The sequence below is a fragment of the Coregonus clupeaformis genome, unplaced genomic scaffold (assembly GCF_020615455.1).
Source record: "Coregonus clupeaformis isolate EN_2021a unplaced genomic scaffold, ASM2061545v1 scaf0445, whole genome shotgun sequence".
Taxonomy (NCBI): Eukaryota; Metazoa; Chordata; class Actinopteri; order Salmoniformes; family Salmonidae; genus Coregonus; species Coregonus clupeaformis.
Window position 1 is genome coordinate 262,104 of NW_025533900.1, and position 8,024 is coordinate 270,127.

The following is an 8,024-nucleotide window of genomic DNA, read 5'->3' on the forward strand; positions in this document are numbered from 1 at the left end:
TAACAATAACATAGACCTACTGTAGGACCCATAACTTCACCTAACAACATAGACCTACTGTAGGACCCATAACTTCACCTAACAACAACATAGACCTACTGTAGGACCCATAACTTCACCTAACAACAACATAGACCCACTGTAGGACCCATAACTTCACCTAACAATAACACAGACCTACTGTAGGACCCATAACTTCACCTAACAACATAGACCTACTGTAGGACCCATAACTTCACCTAACAACAACATAGACCCACTGTAGGACCCATAACTTCACCAAACAACATACACCTACTGTAGGACCCATAACTTCACCTAACAACATAGACCTACTGTAGGACCCATAACTTCACCAAACAACAACCTAGACCTACTGTAGGACCCATAACTTCACCTAACAACACACACCTACTGTAGGACCCAAACTAAACCTACCAACATAGACCTACTGTTGGACCCATAACTTCACCTAACAACATAGAGCTACTGTAGGACCCATAACTTCACCTAACAACATAGACCTACTGTAGGACCCATAACTTCAACTAACAACATAAACTACTGTAGGACCCATAAATTCACCTAACAACATAGACCTACTGTAGGACCCATAACTTCACCTAATAACATAGACCTACTGTAGGACCCATAACTTCACCTAACAACAACATAGACCTACTGTAGGACCCATAACTTCACCTAACAACAACATAGACCTACTGTAGGACCCATAACTTCACATAACAACATATACCTACTGTAGGACCCATAACTTCACCTAACAACAACATAGACCTACTGTAGGACCCATAACTTCACCTAACAACAACATAGACCTACTGTAGGACCCATAACTTCACCTAACAACATAGACCTACTGTAGGACCCATAACTTCACCTAACAACATATACCTACTGTAGGACCCATAACTTCACCTAACAACAACATAGACCTACTGTAGGACCCATAACTTCACCTAACAACATAGACCTACTGTAGGACCCATAACTTCACCTAACAACAACATAGACCTACTGTAGGACCCATAACTTCACCTAACAACAACATAGACCTACTGTAGGACCCATAACTTCACCTAAACAACATAGACCTACTGTAGGACCCATAACTTCACCTAACAACAACATAGACCTACTGTAGGACCCATAACTTCACCTAACAACAACATAGACCTACTGTAGGACCCATAACTTCACCTAACAACATAGACCTACTGTAGGACCCATAACTTCACCTAACAACAACATAGACCTACTGTAGGACCCATAACTTCACTTCACAACATACACCTACTATAGGACCCATAACTTCACCTAACAACAACATAGACCTACTGTAGGACCCATAACTTCACCTAACAACAACATAGACCTACTGTAGGACCCATAACTTCACCTAACAAAACCTACGTAGACCCATAACTTCACCTAACAACATAGACCTACTGTAGGACCCATAACTTCACCTAACAACAACATAGACCTACTGTAGGACCCATAACTTCACCTAACAACATAGACCTACTGTAGGACCCATAACTTCACCTAACAACAACATAGACCTACTGTAGGACCCATAACTTCACCTAACAACAAAATAGACCTACTGTAGGACCCATAACTTCACCTAACATAGACCTACTGTAGGACCCATAACTTCACCTAATAACAACATATACCTACTGTAGGACCCATAACTTCACCTAACAACAACATAGACCTACTGTAGGACCCATAACTTCACCTAACAACATAGACCTACTGTAGGACCCATAACTTCACCTAACAACATAGACCTACTGTAGGACCCATAACTTCATTTCACAACATACACCTACTGTAGGACCCATAACTTCACCTAACAACAACATATACCTACTGTAGGACCCATAACTTCACCTAACAACAACATAGACCTACTGTAGGACCCATAACTTCACCTAACAACATAGACCTACTGTAAGACCCATAACTTCACCTAACAACAACATAGACCCACTGTAGGACCCATAACTTCACCAAACAACATACACCTACTGTAGGACCCATAACTTCACCTAACAACATAGACCTACTGTAGGACCCATAACTTCACCAAACAACAACCTAGACCTACTGTAGGACCCATAACTTCACCTAACAACATACACCTACTGTAGGACCCATAGCTACACCTACCAACATAGACCTACTGTAGGACCCATAACTTCACCTAAAAACATAGACCTACTGTAGGACCCATACCTTCACCTAACAACATAGACCTACTGTAGGACCCATAACTTCAACTAACAACATAAACTACTGTAGGACCCATAAATTCACCTAACAACATAGACCTACTGTAGGACCCATAACTTCACCTAATAACATAGACCTAATGTAGGACCCATAACTTCACCTAACAACAACATAGACCTACTGTAGGACCCATAACTTCACCTAACAACAACATAGACCTACTGTAGGACCCAAAACTTCACATAACAACATATACCTACTATAGGACCCATAACTTCACCTAACAACAACATAGACCTACTGTAGGACCCATAACTTCACCTAACAACAACATAGACCTACTGTAGGACCCATAACTTCACCTAACAACATAGACCTACTGTAGGACCCATAACTTCACCTAACAACATATACCTACTGTAGGACCCATAACTTCACCTAACAACAACATAGACCTACTGTAGGACCCATAACTTCACCTAACAACATAGACCTACTGTAGGACCCATAACTTCACCTAACAACAACATAGACCTACTGTAGGACCCATAACTTCACCTAACAACAACATAGACCTACTGTAGGACCCATAACTTCACCTAACAACATATACCTACTGTAGGACCCATAACTTCACCTAACAACAACATAGACCTACTGTAGGACCCATAACTTCACCTAACAACAACATAGACCTACTGTAGGACCCATAACTTCACCTAACAACATAGACCTACTGTAGGACCCATAACTTCACCTAACAACAACATAGACCTACTGTAGGACCCATAACTTCACCTAACAACATAGACCTACTGTAGGACCCATAACTTCACCTAACAACAACATAGACCTACTGTAGGACCCATAACTTCACCTAACAACAACATAGACCTACTGTAGGACCCATAACTTCACCTAACAACATAGACCTACTGTAGGACCCATAACTTCACCTACAACAACATAGACCTACTGTAGGACCCATAACTTCACCTAACAACAACATAGACCTACTGTAGGACCCATAACTTCACCTAACAACATAGACCTACTGTAGGACCCATAACTTCACCTAACAACAACATAGACCTACTGTAGGACCCATAACTTCACCTAACAACAACATAGACCTACTGTAGGACCCATAACTTCACCTAACAACATAGACCTACTGTAAGACCCATAACTTCACCTAACAACAACATAGACCTACTGTAGGGCCCATAACTTCACCTAACAACAACATAGACCTACTGTAGGACCCATAACTTCACCTAACAACATATACCTACTGTAGGACCCATAACTTCACCTAACAACAACATATACCTACTGTAGGACCCATAACTTCACCTAACAACAACATAGACCTACTGTAGGACCCATAACTTCACCTAACATCATAGACCTACTGTAGGACCCATAACTTCACCTAACAACAACATACACCTACTGTAGGACCCATAACTTCACCTAACAACAACATAGACCTACTGTAGGACCCATAACACCTTATAACTGTTATACCAAGATGTCTGAACTTCTTGATGAGGTCGCTAGGTTTTGGGTTAAGGTTGCTACAATAGCTTTCTCTATGAATTTGACAGTGGTTACATTTCTCCAGCCCCCAATTTTGCTGCTGTTTAAAACCTAGGTTGCCCCTTTAAAAAAAGCCACACATCAATCAATCAGCAGTTCAAATAATAACAAAGCTGTCATTCCACCACTGTTTTGGTAATTTGATGATAGATGTGACTGGAGAAATGTAACTACTCTCAAATTCATAGACAGACCTATGGATGCAAGGACTGACCATCAATGACATCAATATGATAGTTTTAACCATGTTGAGGCGATACAGTGTTGGTTTACATTTACATTGTTTCTAAACATTGGAGTAGAAAAAGCTTATTTTGGGATCTGATGGGGTACGACAGTTGAACTAAGCTCATGAGGCATGTGTTATATTCTTCAAGAATCAATGGCTATATATAAATAATTTAAAAGTCCAAATATGGATGTAGCAACTGCAGATTTCACCTTTAACACCACACATATGTTCAACAACTGCAGAGTTTGTGCCTCTGTTTTTAAGATAGTACTTACTAGTGTTAATCAGGGCCCGGTTTCTCAAAACCATCTTACTGCTAAGTTGATCATTAGAACCATTGGATGCCTTAAGATGCCTTTGGGAAACCGGAATCAGATATCCAGTTTCCTCCTCTTCTTCCTCCTCCTTTTTCGATGTGACAGTCATCTCCTCCTCCTCCTCTTTCACTCCAAAAACGGGAGCCCCCTCTTCTTTCACTGTAACATCCTCCTCCTCTTTCACTCTGAACGCGTCTTCCTCTTCTTTCACTGTAACGTCTTTCTCTTCTTCTTTCACGGTAACAGCATCACCCTCTACTTGTTTTTGTATTGTAACATCCTCCTCTTCCACTAGAGCTTCTTTCTCCGTCCAGCAGACCTCCTCTTCTTTAGCAGGAGGAGAGTAGCTTAGTGAGCTCATGGTCGGGGATGTTAGCTAGCTAGGCTAGTGCTAACTTAACCAGCCAGCTAGCTGACCAATAACAACAACACCGTAAATATGAAATTAAATGGGATAACTAACTACACGACAGAAGTGGGTTGAAAACACAGTGGCTAATATACACGAAAGCGTCGAAAGATCTTTATTGGTTCGGCTATTTTGTCTAGCAAGCTACCGAGGTGTCTGACTAACTGTTGCTGCTGTTGAAAGAAGCGTCCCGTCCACTAGATTATACATCACACTAGCAGCATAGCCTTAAAGTCCCACATCGCCATCTGCTGACTGGAGTGGGTAACGAAGTTGAGTAAAATGTAGATTTTATTTTCAGACAAAAAGTTAAAGGGTAGGAAGCATGTGTTTTTACTCACCAATGTAACAACACAGTGTGGTTAAAGAATTAGTAACTTAGTTGTAGTCACGATCTGGTTACCTATTAAGTTCAAACAGTTATGTTTTTGCGTTATTACATATTTATTAACTTATTTCCAGATATCTTCTAAACTACCCACAATGCACTATTTCTCAACGTCATATGGAGGATCTACTCTGTGCTACCGAGTTTGTATGCTAGCTCGGTAGCTAGCTCAAGCTTGCAAACGTTAGCCACACCTCATGTTTTTCATGCACTGTGTGGTTGTGTTATCTAGTGTGAACCTGTTAACACAATAGGCTCTGGTGCCTTCTTGCCATGGGCCACACCTCGTGTTTTTCATGCACTGTGTGGTTGTGTTATCTAGTGTGAACCTGTTAACACAATAGGCTCTGGTGCCTTCTTGCCATGGGCCACACCTCATGTTTTTCATGCACTGTGTGGTTGTGTTATCTAGTGTGAACCTGTTACCACAATAGGCTCTGGTGCCTTCTTGCCGTGGGCTCAAAACCAAAGAGAAAATCAGACCTGGCAGTGACATACTAGACCCTGGCAGTAAATCTAATACTCAGGTGCTTTAAGTCATGCATGAAAGGTCTGGGGTGGTTCCGTGGTTATAAGTTACTGACCTAAAACTCACTCGTTTCTATAACTCTCGTCTTGCTAAAACTCACTAGCTTCTAGAACTCTGGTCTTCCTAAAACTCACTAGCTTCTAGAACTCTGGTCGTCCTAAAACTCACTAGCTTCTAGAACTCCCGTCTTCCTAAAACTCACTAGCTTCTAGAACTCTGGTCTTCCTAAAACTCACTAGCTTCTAGAACTCTGGTCGTCCTAAAACTCACTAGCTTCTAGAACTCTGGTCGTCCTAAAACTCACTAGCTTCTAGAACTCTGGTCTTCCTAAAACTCACTAGCTTCTAGAACTCTCGTCTTCCTAAAACTCATTAGCTTCTAGAACTCTCGTCCCCTTGGAACGAGCCCAAACAAAACTCATCTCCAATACAGAAAAACGTGCAGTCAAAATAAATTGTGATGCCTTTGGGAAACCGGAACCAGATATCTCTCCTCCTCCTCTTCTTCCTCCTCCTTTTTCGATGTGACAGTCATCTCCTCCTCCTCCTCTTTCACTCCAAAGACTGCTTCCTCCTCTTCTTTTACTGTAACATCATCCTCCTCTTTCACTCTGAACACGTCTTCCTCTTCTTTCACTGTAACATCCTCCTCCTCTTTCACTCTGAACGCGTCTTCCTCGTCTTTCACTGTAACGTCTTTCTCTTCTTCTTTCACGGTAACAGCCTCACCCTCTACTTGTTTTTGTATTGTAACATCCTCCTCTTCCTCCTCCTCTTTCACTAGAGCTTCTTTCTCCGTCCAGCAGACCTCCTCTTCTTTAGCAGGAGGAGAGTAGCTTAGTGACCTCATGGTCGGGGATGTTAGCTAGCTAGGCTAGTGCTAACTTAACCAGCTAGATTTATTTTATTTTATTTATTTCACCTTTATTTAACCAGGTAAACCAGTTGAGAACAAGTTCTCATTTACAACTGCGACCTGGCCAAGATAAAGCAAAGCAGTGCGATAAAAACAACAACACAGAGTTACATATGGGGTAAAACAAAACAAAGTAAAAAAAAATACAACAGAAATACATATATATACAGTGTGTGCAAATTTAGCAAGTTATGGAGGTAAGGCAATGAAATAGGCTATAGTGCAAAATAATTACAATTAGTATTGACACTGGAATGATAGATGTGCAAGAGATGATGTGCAAATAGAGATACTGGGGTACAAATTAGCAAAATAAATAACAATATAGGGATGAGGTAGTTGGGCGGGCTAATTTCAGATGGGCTGTGTACAGGTGCAGTGATCGGTAAGGTGCTCTGACAACTGATGCTTAAAGTTAGTGAGGGAGATAAGTGTCTCCAGCTTCAGAGATTTTTGCAATTTGTTCCAGTCATTGGCAGCAGAGAACTTGAAGGAATTGCGGCCAAAGGAGGTGTTGGCTTTGGGGATGACCAGTGAGATATACCCGCTGGAGCGCAGACTACGGGTGGGTGTTGCTATGGTGACCAATGAGCTAAGATAAGGCAGGAATTTGCCTAGCAGTGATTTATAGATGGCCTGGAGCCAGTGGGTTTGGCGACGAATATGTAGTGAGGACCAGCCAACAAGAGCGTACAGGTCACAGTGGTGGGTATTATATGGGGCTTTGGAGACAAAACGGATGGCACTGTGATAGACTACATCCAATTTGCTGAGTAGAGTGTTGGAGGCTATTTTGTAAATGACATCGCCGAAGTCAAGGATCGGTAGGATAGTCAGTTTTACGAGGGCATGTTTGGCAGCATGAGTGAAGGAGGCTTTGTTTCGAAATAGGAAACCGATTCTAGATTTAACTTTGGATTGGAGATTCTTAATGTGAGTCTGGAAGGAGAGTTTACAGTCTAACCAGACACCTAGATATTTGTAGTTGTCCACATACTCTAGGTCAGACCCGTCGAGTGTAGTGATACTAGTCGGGTGGGCGGGTGCAAGCAGCGTTCGGTTGAAGAGCATGCATTTAGTTTTACTAGTGTTTAAGAGCAGTTGGAGGCTACTGAAGGAGTGTTGTATGGAATTGAAGCTCGTTTGGAGGTTTGTTAACACAGTGTCCAATGAAGGGCCAGATGTATACAAAATGGTGTTGTCTGCGTAGAGGTGGATCTGAGAGTCACCAGCAGCAAGAGCGACGTCATTGATATACACAGAGAAAAGAGTCGGCCCAAGAATTGAACCCTGTGGCACCCCCCATAGAGACTGCCATAGGTCCAGACAACAGGCCCTCCGATTTGACACATTGAACTCTATCTGAG